The 17,583-nt window shown below is 36.2% G+C and overlaps 1 protein-coding gene across 8 annotated transcripts in view; it reads right to left on the bottom strand.

Annotated features, from left to right (window-relative positions):
- LOC106882391 (uncharacterized) overlaps window positions 1–1,551 on the bottom strand; it is a 350,086-nt gene extending 348,535 nt beyond the window's left edge. For 7 of the 8 annotated variants that reach the window (XM_089354753.1, XM_089354757.1, XM_052969224.2 and 4 more), the window contains exon 1: window positions 1,416–1,550. The gene's annotated coding sequence lies outside the window, so the exon portion shown is untranslated. Of the gene's footprint in view, window positions 1–1,415 lie in introns of all 8 variants that reach the window. The other variant, XM_052969230.2, reaches the window with a different exon arrangement.
- Between the last annotated feature and the right edge of the window lie 16,032 nt (window positions 1,552–17,583).

Below are 17,583 nucleotides of genomic sequence, written 5' to 3'. Positions count from 1 at the left end.
TTGGTTGCCACTTGCCAAGTCAGCAAAAAGGTTTCGTTCTTTTAAAGGGAAATATGTGAGACTAAGAAAAGTGTTTGTCGTTTGTTTGAGTGAAATAAATAGAAAACTAGAAAGCATAACTGGTTGTGTAGTTTATTTGCCAGGACTTTTGGTTTTCTATTCAAGCGATTAAGAAAAGAAAATTAAAACTGATAAAAGGTGCAAGTTAGATAATAGAACAGAAAAGAGATTTTAAGATATTTGAGACATGAAAGAAAATTCAGGAAGTAAAAACGAGAGAAAGAGAGAGAGAAAGAGGGAGATGTAAAGGAAATCTTATTAAGGGGAATTCAGAAAATGAATTATCTATTGTCAGTAATTATGATCAATGACAGCAACAACAAAACGAACAAGGAAAACAATGACCTTCGTTAGCTTCATCAAAAGATAAACAGTATCAAGTTAGTTTGGTTACTTCCTGTAAGTGGGGACTGTTTGGGCAGCTTAATCAGATATTGTTACCAGTAACCTACTTTTAAGCAACCAAATATTTTGTAGCCACGGCCCATCTAGAGAAACTAGATTTGCAGAGTGGCAGATTGTGTACTAAATGTGTAGGAAAGAAAGAAAGAAGAAAAAGAAGAAGCAACGCCCATCAACACTAGACAAACACTAGATTCTCTGTCTCTCTCTCTCTCTCTTTCTGCCACTTAAAATGTTAAAATGAATAAACAACGAATACTTTTCTTAACTAATGATCTGTTGTAAACGTTATATAAAGAAGAGATCCAACTTTTTTTTTATCGTTTCACCACCCCTCCCACCCTGAAGACAATCGACCCTGGCTGGCCCGACACCCTCCGACCCACCTGCAAAAACCGATAAATAAATAAACAAACAAACAAACAAACAAACAAACAAACAAACAAACAAACAAATAGATAGATAGATAGATAGATAGATAGATAGATAGATAGATAGATAGATAGACAGACAGACAGACAGACAGACAGATAGATAGATAGATAGATAGATAGATAGATAGATAAATCGCCATAGAAAAAAGAAACAAAAATTTACAAAGATCACTTCTTAAAATATTACACAAAACATATTTTGTAGTAGTAATAGTTACTAAGACATCTTTAAAATCAAAAGTTAGATTCATAAAACAAGCAAGCACACACACACATTTATTCATATATATATATATATATATATATATATATATATATACTAATCAATGAAGTGAGAAAAGGAGTAGTAGAGAAATCAGTCGAAGTAGTAATAATAGTCATTATGGTGGTTGTGGTAATAAGCAGAGCAAGAAGAAAGGGAAAAGCGTTTTCGCATGCTTCTAAATAAACACTATAAATTAGATTTAGAGAAAAATATTAGTGACTCAGGCTGAAATGACATCACAATAAATGGATTACCTTACAGTGTATAGCGCCAGTATTCCGCAGAACTACGAAAAATACACTGACGCTGTTTGCAAAGCTTAATACACACATCAGCTAAGCCATACCGGCAGGTCAAACCATGTAATGATAGAGATAGTAAGATAGATAATAGATAGCTAGATAGCTAGATAGATAGATAGCGAGAGAGAGATAGATACATAGGTGCGAGGCAGGTAATTGAGTTGTCGGTTGGCGATATATAGGAGAGGCAAATAAAACAGTCACAAACAATATATATATATATATATATACGTATGTATGTATGTATGTATGTATGTATTTATACACACATATACACGCATGATAATATGTAGGTGAGGCAAGTCTATTGTGAGCATTGAATATGCGAATGAGACAGATAGGTGATTCATACTGGAATGACAGCAATTATGAAGAATCAACTAACTCCACACAAAACTATAAATGATTTTGTATTCAGTCGCTATGACAAAAGAAAGGGAGAGAGTATGGTCACCGAAGAAGATTCCGAAGCGGGGAAGGAGGAGGGGAAGAAAAAAAGACGAAAGGAAAATGTATGATTTTAAGTTGGGTTGATTACGAGTTTTCCCTACGTTTTGTCAAAAACATCAAACACACTTTCTTCTCTAGCAAACGAGAGGCAAGGGTATTTGAGACTATCTTTGTCAACAGATTTCACAAACGGGCTTTAGAAATTGGTTACGAAGACTGGAAATAAATGAAGATAAGGTTTTAAAGCAAAACTGTACTGCAAGTCTCTGAACATCAGCGCTTGTTTCGGAAAAACAACCCATGCGTGTCAAACAAGTTCGAGATCTGTGGATCAGAATCGGTGCAGCATCAAATAGAATGCTTGTGTAGTTTTTAGCTAAACCTCCCCTTTTGCAGTTTGCGTTCAAAAATTTGTTAGCTCAACTTCGCCTTTCATTCTTCCATGGTTGATAAAATCCAGTCAAGTACCGGAGTCGGTGTAAACTCACTGTCAGTCTTCTCCAGTGCTTATGTTGGAAATCATCATCATCATCACCACCATCATCGTCACCATCATCAGTAGTAGTAATAGTGGTTGAGAGCTGGCAGAATCCTTGGCACATTGGAAAACAAATGCTTAATGGCGTTTAATTTGTCTTTTAAGTTCTGAGTTCAAATTCCACTGAGGTTGACTTTGCCTTTTTTTTCTTTTCTTTTCTTTCTTTTTTTTTTTTTTTGGTACCAGTTGAGTGCTGGGATCAATGAAATAAATACCAGTGGAACACTGGGGCCCAATGTTATTGACTAGTCTCCGCCACCAAAATTTCAGGCCTTATGCTAGAGTAGAAAGGATTGTTGTTGTTGTTGTTGTTGTTGTTGTTGTTGTTATTGTTATTGTTAATGTTATTGTTGTTATTATTATTATTATTATTATTATTATTATTATTATTATTATTATTATTATTATTAAGAAGAAGAAGAAGAAGAAGAAGAAGAAGAAGAAGAAGAAGAAGGTGGTGAGCTGGCAGAACTGTTAGCATGCTGAGCAAAGTACTCAGCAGTATTTCAGCGGTCTTTATGTTTTGAGTTCAAATTCCACCATAGTCGACTTTGCCTTCCATCCTTCCAGGGTCGGTAAAATAAGTTCCAGTAGAGAACTGAAATTGCTGGCCTTGTGCCAAAATTTGAAACCATTGTTATTATCATCATCATCATCATCATCATTATTATTATTATTATTATTATTATTATTATTAAGGTAGTTAGCTGGCAGATTCGTTAGCATGCCGGACGAAATAATTAGCGGTATTTTGTCTGTCTTCCCATTCTGAGTTCAAATGCCACCAAGGTCGACTTTACCTTTCACCCTTTCGGGGTCGATAAACTAAGTACCAGTTATGCACTGGGATCAAAGTAATCGACTCATCTCCTCCCACCAAAATTTCAGGCCTTGTGCTTATAGTAGAAAGAATTATCATTATTATTATTATTATTATTCAGTAGTTTTATTTTATAACTTGCTTTCACTTCACTACCGAGCGCAGCTCTGCGTGCCTTGGGTATGTGCTGTGGTTTGCTGTGATGCTCTTATTATTATTATTATTATTATTATTATTATTATTAGTTTGACTTTTTCTTTGTATTTGTACAAGCTGGCTCCAAGATTCACCCAGAGACCTCAAGAGACAAGAAGTTAGAAGTTCATGTCGGTGTTATGCCTAGGGTACCATATATTTGGTTTTGCAAAGATTATTATTATAATTATTATTATTATTCAGTAGTTTTATTTTTATAACATGCTTTCACTTCACTACCGAGCGCAGCTCTGTGCGCCTTGGGTATGTGCTGTGGTTTGCTGTGGTGCTCTTATGTTTACTGTATTGAAAGTGTTTTGCGTAGAATGTGTGCAGTACCCAGTAGTGCAATTTTCTGTATGTTATATATATTTGTAAGTCCTGGTATTTTTGTTATGTATTTGTCTGAATATTTTTTTTATTATACCTAAGGCACCTACTATGATAGGAATTGTTTCTGTTTTTAGATTCCACATTCGAGTTATCTCTATTTCCAGGTCTTTGTATTTTGAAAGTTTTTCCATTTCTTTTAGATAAACGTTGTCATCTGCTGGTATTGATACATCAATTAGAAAGCCATTATTATTATTATTATTCCATTGCTATGAAGATACACAGTCTTTTAGACACTTTCAGCATAAGATGTAAAAACTAATATAGATAAGTTTTGAGATGAATTGAGAAATGCGTTTATAAATGAAATGAATTTTGTTAAATACGAGAGAAACCTTATTTGCGAACTGATGATTGCTTTCAATATGGATTAACTGTAAACATTTAGCTTCTTCTTTTCTTTTTTTTCTTTTTTTCGTTTTCTGGCATCATTGGTTATAGGTTTCCAATGAGACAATCACTGGGTCATTGCATTTCCAATAGCAAACGTGGTGAGGGTTGATGGAGTAGCTGTGGAATTTGAGTGAAATACCTCAAAATATTTCTTTGCTTGTTTGTTTTTAATTCTTCATCATCATCATCATCATCATTTAACATCCATCTTCCATGCTGGCATATATATACTCTCTTTTACTTGTTTCAGTCATTTGACTGCGGCCATGCTGGAGCACCGCCTTTAGTCGAGCTAATCGACCCCGGGACTTATTCTTTGTAAGCCTAGTACTTATTCTATCGGTCTCTTTTGCCGAACCACTAAGTGACGGGGACGTAAACACACCAGCATTGGTTTGTCAAGCAATGCTAGGGGGGACAAACACAGACACACAAACACACACACATACATATATATATGCATATATACGACGGGCTTCTTTCAGTTTCCGTCTACCAAATCCACTCACAATGCTTTGGTCGGCCCGAGGCCGTAGAAGACACTTGCCCAAGATGCCACGCAGTGGGACTGAACCCGGAACCATGTGGTTGGTAAGCAAGCTACTTACCACACAGCCACTCCTGCGCCTATCTATATATATATATATATATATATATATATATATATATATATATCATTATCATCATCATTATTATTTAACGTCCACTTTTCATGTTGGCATGGGTTAGACAGATTGACTGGAACTGGTAAGCTGGAGCGCTGCACTGGGATTCCCGTTTGATTTGGTATGGTTTCTATGGCCGAATGCCCTTCCTAACGCCAACCACTCCATAGTGTGTAATGGGTACTTTTTACGTGCCACTGGCATGAGTGCCATTTACGTGACACTGGCAATGGCCTTCACTATGGTTTCACTTGGTTTGATGAGTCTTCTCAAGCACAGCATATCACCAAATGTCTTGGTCACTTGTCATCGATTCCATGAGGTGATGTGTGTGTGTGTGTGTGTGTTTAAGTTCTGAGTTCAAATTCCACTGAGGTTGATTTTGCCTTTTTTTCTTTTTTTTTTTTGTACCAGTTGAGTGCTGGGGATCAATGAAATAAGTACCAGTGGAGCACTGGGGCCAATGTTATTGACTAGTCCCCTCCACCATATGTATATATGTTGATAGAAAGACATGTATGTAAACACACACACACACACCATGACCACCACCCCAACTCCTGCCAACACAAAATTGCTGGCCTTGTGCCAAAATTTGAAATTAATATTTGTAATGACGATGATGATGATGATGTGGGTGATGATGGCTGCTGCCACCTCCACTGCTGCTGCCGCTGCCATTTTGACAATAGCATTATCCTTGCATATTTTTGCCATAGCAGTGAACTTGTATATTAAATCTAGGTATGAGCAAAATATAAACAGAATGAAAGGAATCTAGTTCAAGCAGATGGATATTTAAAGAAATTTCGGCATACACAGGGTTCTGGCTGCTTCCAGCTACATACAGACGAAGATGAAGATGCCATTTGGAGGCATTTGGACAGAAATGGTAAATTGGATGATTGAATGGTATTAACTTTTGCTTCCTTTTCCTTTTTTGCATATTTTAAGCATTTCTTTCATTGTTGTTCTTCAGAAATAAGGACAACAGCATCTTAAATACCTAACAAGCTCCTTTGGAATAGAAATATATAAGCAGAGTCGTGGAAGAGGAAGACGTGGTCGAAATATCATTATAAATGAGCTGTTAAAATTTTAACAAAGACTGGAAAGGCTCTGATAGTGCAAGCACGAAGAAGGAAATAGCTTTGAACATTATGTTCAATTATATATCTATCAATTTGGTTTGTTTAAGTCTGCACACTGACACATTTTCAGAGATGAAGCAGGTGTTTTACAGCTGGATTCTTCTCTTAATCATTGTGAACCAACTTTGTTGTAACTAAGAAGTCTGTAGCAGCTTGTATATTTGCTTAGCAGCTCGATAAATTTATGAACACACTTTAGATAAATAGCTTATTAGTTTAACCACTTTACTACGGAAAGTAGAATTCACATGTTTCACATCTACTCCTCCATATTTTCTTTTCGTTTGTTACTCTTGGAATGGAAAAACGGTGCCCATAATCTTCCCGAGCAGTCTCAGACCTAACAGGGAGATTTTGGTAATTTATTGGAGCTGATTTTGCGGACTAGTGTACAGAAAGGAAAACGAGTTGTATGGGTGTAAGTTTAAATGGAATTGGCAAAGATTCACCATGTTAAAGAGAGCAGAAGCTATTTTAGAAACGGTACAAGAGAGAGCCAAAGTGCAATCAATGGATACTGTTTGAAAAGTGTAAATAAATGTAGATCTAGCAGTAAATGAATATTATCTGAAATTATTTCTATAGAAGTGTCACCATTGTTGTCAGCATCAGTTTGATATTCTCCTTTGATGGCATAGGTTGGACAGTTTAAAAAGATCCATCATCCTTATCATTGTTTAATGTCTTCCTTCCATGCTGGCATGGGTTGGACGGTTTGACAAGGAGCTGGTCAGGCAGATGACTGCACCGTACTTCTGTGTCTGTTTTGACACAGTTTTTACGGCTGGATGCCCTTCCTGTCACCAACCACACAGCACAGTGGGTCGAGTGCTTTTTACATGGCACCAGCACAACTGAGGTCAGTTTTTGGCATGGTTTTTACAGCTGGATGCCCTAACAAAAGCCAACCACTTCACAGTGTAGACTGGATGCTTTTTAAGTGACACCAGCACAGGCAAGATCATCAAGTAACTTGCAAGACAAAGAATGTTTGAGAGGGGGGGGGGTCTCGTATCGTGTTTTGTGGTCTCTTCAAATGTTTGCCCCAGTATATAGACTAAGTTCTACTGGTGTTCTTACTTATATTACCAAACTTCTTCCCAGCTCTCCTGTACACAAGAGAGAGGACCATGTCATACTCCAAAGCCTCAGTTTTTGGCAGGTTTTCTCTGGCTCGTCGCCCTTCCTAACGCCAACCATTTTACAGCATATTTTAGAATGAGATGCATTTGTGTTTTCTAAGAGATCAATGAACTGCATTTCAAACCTTCAGTACTTTTGTGACTCTTTGTAAAATAGTTTTGGCTTTCTGAAGAAAAAAAGGTTGCAACAGAAAATGATTAGGAGTGGCTGTGTGGTAAGTAGCTTGATTATCAACCACATGGTTCTGGGTTCAGTCCCATTGCGTGGCACCTTGGGCAAGTGTCTTCTACTATAGCCTCGGGCTTGTGAGTGGATTTGGTAGACGGAAACTGAAAGAAGCCCATCATATGTATATGTTTGTGTGTCTGTGTTTGTCCCCTCAACATCGCTTGACAACCGATGCTGGTGTATTTACATCCCCATAACTTAGCAGTTCAGCAAAAGGAAACCAATAGAATAAGTACTGGGCTTACAAAGATTAAGTCCTGGGGTCGATTTGCTTGGCTAAAGACAGTGCTCCAGCATGGCTGCAGTCAAACGATTGAAACGAGTAAAAGGAATACACAGGTGCAGGCATGGCTGTGTGGTAAGAAGTTTGCTTCCCAACCACATGGTTCAAGGTTCAGTCCCACTACATGGCACTTTGGGCAAGTGTCTTTTACTATAGCCTCGGACCAACCAAAGCCTTTTGCGTAGATCTGGTAGACAGAAACTGAGAGAGGCCCATTGTATATATATGTATATATGTATATATAAAAAAAGATATCTCAGGATTTGTAATCTCACATGCTATCTTAAACGAATGTTATAATAAAGATTATTCATTTCACCCTTTGGCATTCGGATTATTCCTTCTAAAGCATTATTTATTCACATGGCTCTGAATTAATCCTGCATCATCTTGTAGATTCAAGATTTTGATAGTGAGATTGTTCAGTTTTAGAACGACATTGTAGGGTCAGTGTGAGAGGTTGGATCCATCTAGTTTGAACATTAAAACAGGTAAAAATATTCGGGCTGGATACGTTTGGTTTCAATTTTGAAGGGTTAAAGGAAAGGAATTATTATGGTAAATTACAACTTAATTCTAATGTTACTTCACTATTTCTAAGGAATATATGCCAAAGATAACCCAAATATTTTTTTTTTTTTTTGAGAAATGTATGGCTACAAAGATTTACTTAAAAAAAAAAATGGCAAATAGATACTGGAATGAAAGCAGCTTGGGAAATGAGTATTTTTAAAGTTGAAACATGTTTTACAGCTAGATGGAAACCATTTCTGACATGAATTAATATAAAATGGGAAATTTTCTGGGATCTACAACTGAGGCAAGTTTGAGTAATGTTTATTTTTATTTTCTCCCTACTCCCTGCTAAAAAAAAAAAAAAAAAAAAGAAACAAATAGACACACATCATTGCAAAATGCGAGAGTTAGTAGTTGAACATGTTTGCCATATATTCTCACACTGTTTATCTTAACTATATAATCACATAAATAAAAAAAAAAAAATTTTTTTTAATTTAAAAAAAAAAACAAAAAAAGATATTTTTCAGAATTACTTTCATTTTATCTTATGCAATTTATAAAAATATGGAAGAGTAAAAATGTAACTGGATTTTTGTGGTAGTTGAAAATTAAATTTTGATGTCTTCGATAAGGAAAGTAACGATAAAAAATAAAAATAATAAAAAATAAAAATAAACAAAACATATATAAATAAAAGTAAATTGGCCTGGAGGTTGAAATAGGAAAATTGAATATGCATACACTTTACTCTGGAAGTAAAAGTGTTTATTTTAATTAGGTGCAACAGATATATTTAACTGAAACTGAATCAGGCAAATGACAGCTAACCTGAAGGGTCCGGGGGGGGGGGGGGGCAGGTGGTACAAGGAACTGAGTCATCAGTTCTTATTTACGAGAAGAGTAATTAAGGGTGAAGCAGGAACTAACAACAGCGACGACAACAACAATAACAATAACGACGACAACAACACTGTAGGTAAAGATAGTTGACGGAATTATCAATATTATGTCAAAAACAGATCATGCGATGATATTAGATGATGATGACTCAAACAAAAGATCGGAACGGTTCTTTTCTTCAGATCTAAAATTAGAATGGATGAAGAGTCGGATGTGGTTAATAGCAGTTGTGATGACGAAAGTAACACATGATGACGCTGATGATGGCGATGGTATATTAATAACAACAACAACAACTTGGTGGGGGGGGGGGTTATATTGATGTGTATGAAGCAATAGCAATCCACCGCCCCCACAATCGACTCTGCTTGAATAGGCCTACATAACACAGAAATGACCGATCAAACACTTAGAAACATTCACAGTTCTTTGCGTTCTGGATGCGTTATCTTTCAGTCTGATCTAGCACCATATGACATCGTCATGCAGCTGCATCTAGCGTGGAATGCATTATGGCAGTCGGAGCATATTCTATCAATTTACCATCTTGCCTATGCATATATGATCAAAGACTTCTGGAGGTGGCTGCAGTGAGAAAGATAAAGTCGGAACGAATGAATGGTATGATGCAACCTCGGTTCTCGACCATTTATATAAGCAGTTGCCAACACAGAGCTTAGTGGATCTAATGAAGCAAATGGCTTGTGTAGGAGCTCTAAACTATTACTGATGTGCCTAGATATTCGTGGCAGTTGAGTAATATAATTATAAAGAACTTATGGCTAACAGGACGCACATTTGAATTGTAATTCTAAGAGGTGTCTCAGTTATAGTAGAGGTGTTTTATAAAGGTGTAAGAGCGTAAGTGTGTCTCAAGCCTGAAATGAGGATGATGGTGCCTGAGGTGATCTAAACCTTTCGTCTTTTACTTGTCTGGCATTGGACTGTGGCCATGCTGGGGCGCCACCATGAGGAATTTTAGTTGAATGAATTGACTCCTGTACTTTTATTTATTATTATTTTATTATTTTTGAAGCCTGATACTTCTTCGATTGGTTTCTTTTGCCAAACTACTAAGTTATGGGATCGTAAACATAACAACACTGATTGCCAAGTGATGGCAGAGGACAACTGCAGGCGCAAAGACAAACACACACAATAGGCTTCTTTCAGTTTCTTATTCCTTTATTGCCCACAAGGGGCTAAACATAGACGGGACAAACAAGTAAAGACAAACGGATTAAGTTGATTACATCGACCCCAGTGTGTAACTGGTACTTAATTTATTGACCGCGAAAGGATGAAAGGCAAAGTCGACCTTGGCGGAATTTGAACTCAGAATGTAACGGCAGACGAAATACCGCTAAGCATTTTGCCCGGTGTGCTAACGTTTCTGCCAGCTCTCTGCCCTCCTTCTTTCAGTTTCTGTCAACCAAATCCACCCAAAAGGCTATGGTTGACCGAAGACTACATTAGAAGACACTTGCCTAAGGTACCATGTGGTGGGACTGAACCTGGAACTATGTGGTTGGGAAGCAAACTTCTTACCACACAGCCACTCCAGTTTATGTATATATAACAAGAAAAAAAGGAAAACCTTTGTTGCAGCGCACCTAATTAATGCTGAATACAAGAAAAATACAACAAAAATATAAGTGGTTGACAGATTTTCATAGGTCAAGTTTCTTCATCATTGGAATACAAAATACATTAAAAAAAATTAGAGAAATGCGCCACATCAAATCCTCTGACCGTGAGTCCGCTGACCTAACCACTGGGCCATTGCGCCTCCACAATAACAACAACAACAATAATAATAATAATCCTTTCTACTATAGGCACAAGTCCTGAAATTTTGGGGAGGGAAATAGTTGATTATATTGACCCAAGTACTCAACTGGTACTTAATTTCTCGACCGCGAAAGGATGAAAGGCAAAGTCAACCTTGGCGGAATTTGAACTCAGGATGTAAAGATAGATGAAATACCACTAAGCAATTCAGCTAGCTCACAGCCTTCACCACCTTAATAATAATAAGAAGAAGAATGATGACAATAACAGTAATGTTATTTCAATTTTATTTTCTAAATGCTTAAAGTTAAGTCACTGTCTTGGAGCTGTTTCAAAAGAATATCAACCTTCATTAGGAGAGATTAACAAATAGGAACTATCAAGAAATGAGGTGGGGGAAGAGGAGGAGAAATATAGAAGAGAAATTCAGAGAGAGAGAGAGAGAGTGTGTGTGTGTGTGTGTGTGTGTTGGGAGATGGGGGTGGGGTGACAGTATTACACAAAATTTCAGTATCCGCAAACAGGTATGATGTTAATGAGTGGGAAGCACGGATAGTCAGATTGCTTCTCATAAAATGATGAACAACTCAACACCTCTGTAACCCTGGCAACGAACTAATAATAATGAACGACAAAACATTTGTGAATTTTATGTATCGAGATTTTTTTTTTTTAACTTTTGTCATTATCATTATTATTATTATTATTATTATTATTATTATTATTATTATTATTATTATTATTATTGTTATTATTATTATTATTATTATTATTATTGTTATTCATAGTTCAGATTATAATTTTGTTTAGGATTAAAAGCACACACATGCACAAACTATAAAAGGGAGTCAAAACGACGGTATACGTAAAAAAAAAAAACGGGGTTAGAATTAAATTTGCAGGTTAGTAGTTTCTTTGTAGAAGATATTGAAATAAGGTAAAAGGAAAAAAAAAATAATAATAATAATAATAATGAGAGAGAGAAAGAGAGAAAAAGTACTAAAAGCAGAGTATCATAATTTTTAAGCTCCAAAAACGATTTTTATTTTATTTTATTTTATTTTTTTAATATTTTGTTGTTTTGTCATTCTCGTGGAAAAGAGCTGATATTAGAAAGAAGACAAAAAAAATTCCGCAAGAACAGTTATACAAGAAAGAAAGTAATGAATCTATAAGACACATCAGAAACCTGTCAACTACCAAAGACATTGTTGTTATTTTCCTTCACAGAAGCAAAAGCAAATAAAATAAGAGAGAGCGAGAGAGAGAGATTAAGTATGAGAGGGGTTTTGTAATGAAAATGAAATCTAAAAAGGAAAAAAAAAAAAAAAACGATAAAGTGAAGAAAAAGACGAGGAGAAATAAGCTTAGTCATGTCAAATAAAGAGATTCCTCAGATATTGTGCGAAAGAAAACTTAAGTCCTGAGGTGACAGTACTGAGAATGAAAGAAAGAGGAGACAGAGAGAGATAGAGAGGGGGGAGGGGGGAGAGAAAGAGAGCATGTGAGAGAGACAGAAAGAGAGAAAGAACTACGTTGCTTTCTTTTTACACAGCTGCACATACTAGGAACAGTCTTTTGTAAAAACACATTATATCTGTGAGAGTGTGCCTCTGTATGACTACACTTATATATATATATATATATGTATGTATTTATGTATGTATATATGTGTGTGTGTGTGTGTGTGTGTGTACGCATGGTAGCCTGCTGGACACTTTGTGTTAAGTGAATGATTAACATAAAGAACTAGTCTTCACAAATTATATCCAACTGAAAAAAAATGTATGAAAACAAGGCTCACAGTCGCAAACAATGATAGCCCAATTTATATTTTTATCCCCGAGAACAATACCAGAGACCAGAGACCAGTTTTATCCATTGTAAGAAAATTGACTGTTTATCTAACAGAACCGTACCTCCAAATTGTATGTGCGTAGCACACACATGGCTTTTATCTTTTACTAGTTTCGGTTACAGGAAAGTGGCCATGCTGGGGCAATATTTTGAAAGGTTTAGTCAAATTAATCAAACCCCGGGGTTTATTTCACTAAAGCCTGATACATATTCTGTCAATCTCTTTTGCCCGGCCACTAAGATATGGGATGTAAACAAACCAGTACTGGTTGTCAAGTGGCAATGGGTAAGTTCACAAGAGTGTGAAAGAAAAATGACAGATGGTTAAGAGATGGGGACAGAGGTAAACACAGTGAATGGAGGACACAAGTGAAGACATGTTCAATGGTGAATCTCAGCTCACAGAGACACACAGACACAAATATATATCATCATCATCATCGTTTAACGTCTACTTTCCATGCTAGCATGCGTTGGACGATTTGACTGAGGACTGGTGAATTGGATGGCTGCACCAGGCTCCAATCTGATCTGGCAGAGTTTCTAGAGCTGGATGCCCTTCCTAACGCCAACCACTCTGAGAGGTAGTGGGTGCTTTTACATGCCACAGGCACGAGGGTCAGTCAGGCGGTACTGTCAACGACCACACTCAAAATGGTGTTTTTTACGTGCCACCCGCACAGGAGCCAGTCCAGCAACACTGGCAACGACCTCGCTCGAATGATTTTCTAACGTGCCACCAGCACAAATGCCAGTGAGGTGACACTGGTAACAATCACGCTCAAACTAGCACTAGCACATGTCACTAGCACGGGGAAGCCAGACAGATATTTACTGCAGTGAACAAACAGAACAAACACACTGAGTATGTGTGATTGATAATGTTTACAACAATAGCGCTGCTTTTAAATCGTACTAGAATTTAATCTTAGGTGTACATTGAAGTGGCATACCAGCACATGGTTCTTACACTATTTTCAAAATAGTCACAGGCTGCTGATTCAGTTTGTCCCTGGCTTGATTCAAGGACACAAAGATGTAGATAAGTTACAAAAAATGAGAAATATTGGCATCCATTACTTTTGAATGGGTCTGGAGAGTGAGTTGTCTTACCTGCCTAAGATTTCTAAGACTTTCAGGTGTTTTAACACCCAGTGCTACGAGGGAGAAAACAATCAAACAAGCAAAACTCATACACTGCATATATGCAGTTGATATATTGACTGGAGCGAACACGTTACAATGAAGTAGAGAAATTTCAAAAGACAACACGAAACCGGTTATTTCTCAAAAATACAATGTTTATATACCAAAAAGATTTTATAACATTTTTCTAACATTTTTATAACATTTTTCTGACATAATTTAAATATATACTTTAACCATGTAACACAAGCCTTCTGTAGATTTTTCACTCTTATTATCTTTTACACATCCAACCACGTGCTTTCACATACCAACTTTCTCACCTATATATATATATATATATATATATTCTTTTACTTGTTTCAGTCATTTGACTGTGGCCATGCTGGAGTACCACCTTTGGATGAACAAATCGACCTCAGGACTTATTCTTTGTAAGCCTAGTACTTATTCTATCGGTCTCTTTTGACAACTGCTATGTTGTGGGGATGTAAACACATCGGTCATTATGGATGATGGGGGCGCAAACAAACACACACACACACACACACACACACATATATATATATATATACAATGCACTTCTTTCAGTTTCTGTCTGCCAAATCTGCTCACAAGGCTTTGGTCAGCCTGAAGCTATAATAGAAGACACTTGCCCAAGGTGCTGCACAGTGGGACTGAACCTGGAACTATGTGGTTTGGAAACAAGTTTCTTACCACACAGCCATTCCTGCACACATATATATATATATATACATATATATATATATATATATATATATATATATATATATATATACATACATACACATATAGTTTATTTGTGGGTTAACAAGGCAACCAATGGTTCCATGTGTGAGAGATCTCCACAATTATTCAAGCAGATCACATAGAAATGTTGGTACTCATATCCGTTTCGGATGAGAATACACAGGGTTAAATAAAGAATATTTATCCATCATTGGAGTGCTGAGCACTCATTCTTGCTATTTGAGATTACCATGTGTGTGTGCATGTGTGTGTGTCCTGTTTCACTGACCGTCAAATTAATATGTTGCTCGTGCACACCCCCACATTTGTTTTCTTTTTTTCTGTTTTTGAATTGTTTGTTCTTTGAATTGACTATATATATATATATATATATATATATATATATATATATATATATATATATATATATATATATATATATATATATATAGAGAGAGAGAGAGAGAGAGAGAGAGAGAGATATGCATGTACACACATATACACAATGAGGAGAGTTTGTTGCATAAGACTTACATAATGAACTTCAGCTAGTTAAGAAACATATGTAGCTCATATCCCACGTATTCCTAATCCTGATAAATTCTGCATTACACACACACACACACACACACACACACACACACACACACACACACAGTCATATACATATACACACATACATATGCATCATGCCAGAGAGTGCTGGCAAACCTCAACCACTAAAATAGAGAGGAAAAAACATGTATTACATATTACTATTCAGGAAGAAAATAAAATCAAAAATCTACCAAGATATGGGCTTGAATTCACAACTATAAAACTGTGTGGTTAATAGATAGCCCAGTACTTTAGCATTGTAGCCACCACATAATTCTTCATCTCCCATGCGTTTCTCAGCCTATTTTAGTTTTAGACATCTTGTATTACAGAGAACATCTGCACTAATTTGCATCAGTTCCAACATATTCTTTTTTTGTTTTTGGAATTATTCCAAATAAGCAAGCATCAGTTTTTAAAATAAAGAATATATAATGTGTTGAATTAAATGTAATAACTCCAACCAATATCTGCTGCTTAGCGCAGGAGAAAATTGACAAAATTTGCTCCCATCAAACTAAGAAATTGTGTTTTGCCAAAAAATCTCATGATTTTGAGTGAGAAATGCATTATGGAAGTAAAAATCTATTATTACAGAATGTTTAAAAATAATACAAAAATAGAAGGATTTTACGATTACCAATAGTCACTAAATAGTAAGTAATAGTGTGAATAAACATAGATGCATATGAACACAGCACTCTTTTTATTGGAATATGTGTGTGTGTGAGTGCATGTATATATATTATATATCTGTACACAGACACACATATACATGTATGTATATGTAAATACATCTACATATACATTTACAAGTCTTTGTAATATATACTTAATACATTCACAATATTTAAAGAACGATTTTTTTTTAAATAACCATTTAAAAACATTATTTTGAGAACAGAATAGGTGCAGGACTGGCTGTGTGGTAAGTAGCTTGCCTACCAACCACATAGCTCTGGGTTCAGTCCCACTGTGTAGCACCTTGGGCAAGTGTCTTCTGCTATAGCCTCGGGCCAACCAAAGCCTTGTGAGTGGATTTGGTAGACGAAAGAAGGGCATCCAGCTGTAGAAACTCAGCCAAATCAGATTGGAGCCTGGTGTAGCCACCTGGTCCACCAGTCCTCAGTCAAATCGTCCAACCCATACTAGCATGGAAAGCGGACGTTAAACAATGATGATGATGATGAAACTGAAAGAAGCCCATCATATATATATGTGTGTGTGTGTATATATATATATATATATATATATATATATATATATATATATATATATATGTGTGTGTGTATGTATGTATGTGTGTGTATATGTTTGTGTGTCTGCGTCCCCCCAACATCACTTGACAACCGATGCTGGTGTGTTTGCGTCCCCGTAACTTAGCAGTTCGGCAAAAGAGACCGATAGAATAAGTACTAGGCTTACAAAGAATAAGTCATGGGGTCGATTTGCTCAACTAAAGGCAGTGCTCCAGCACGGCCGCAGTCAAATGATTGAAACAAGTAAAAGAGTTGAAAGAGTTTGTCATCATCAATATCATCATCATAATTTAAAGTCAATGTTCCACGCTGGGACAGGTTCGATAGTTTGACAGGTTTCGATGTGTTCAAGGACTGCATCAAGCTCCAATGTCTATTTTAACCCTTTAGCATTTAATCTGGCCATATCTAGCCCAGATATTCTACCTGTTTTATGTTAAAACCGACCAGATCCAGCCTCTCACACCGACCCTACAATGTCATTCTAAAAATATACAAACACACCATTGAAATCTTGAAGCTACAAGATAATGCATGACTAATTCAAAACAACGTGAATAAATAAACAATGCATTTGATAGAGTAATTTGAATGCTAAAGAGTTAAATGAGAAATGAGGAAAGCTTGCAACAATTATTTTTCACTACAATGCTTCAAACAAATTACAATGCTCTTCACACACATTCATTGATTTAGAAGTTTTCTTGTAAAACTTAACATGTAGTGAATAATCCTTCAGTTTCTCATTAAGTTTTTTACATTTAACTTCAAATAAAATGTGTGTAGGTGTTGGTGTGTATGCATGTGTGTTGGTGTTTGTGTATATGTATGTATGTATGTGTGTTGGTGTTTGTGTATGTGTGTGTGTGTTGGTGTTTGTGTATATGTGTGTGTGTTGGTGTTTGTGTATATGTATGTCTTGGTGTTTGTTTATGTGTGTATGTGTGTTGGGTTTGTGTATATGTACGTGTTGGCGTTTGTGTATATGTATGTATGTATGTTGGGTTTGTGTATATGTATGTGTTGGTGTTCGTGTATATAT

This window comes from Octopus bimaculoides, chromosome 7, assembly GCF_046866305.1.
Source record: "Octopus bimaculoides isolate indiv1 chromosome 7, ASM4686630v1, whole genome shotgun sequence".
NCBI lineage: Eukaryota > Metazoa > Mollusca > Cephalopoda > Octopoda > Octopodidae > Octopus > Octopus bimaculoides.
This window is presented reverse-complemented; position numbering and strand designations above follow the sequence as displayed.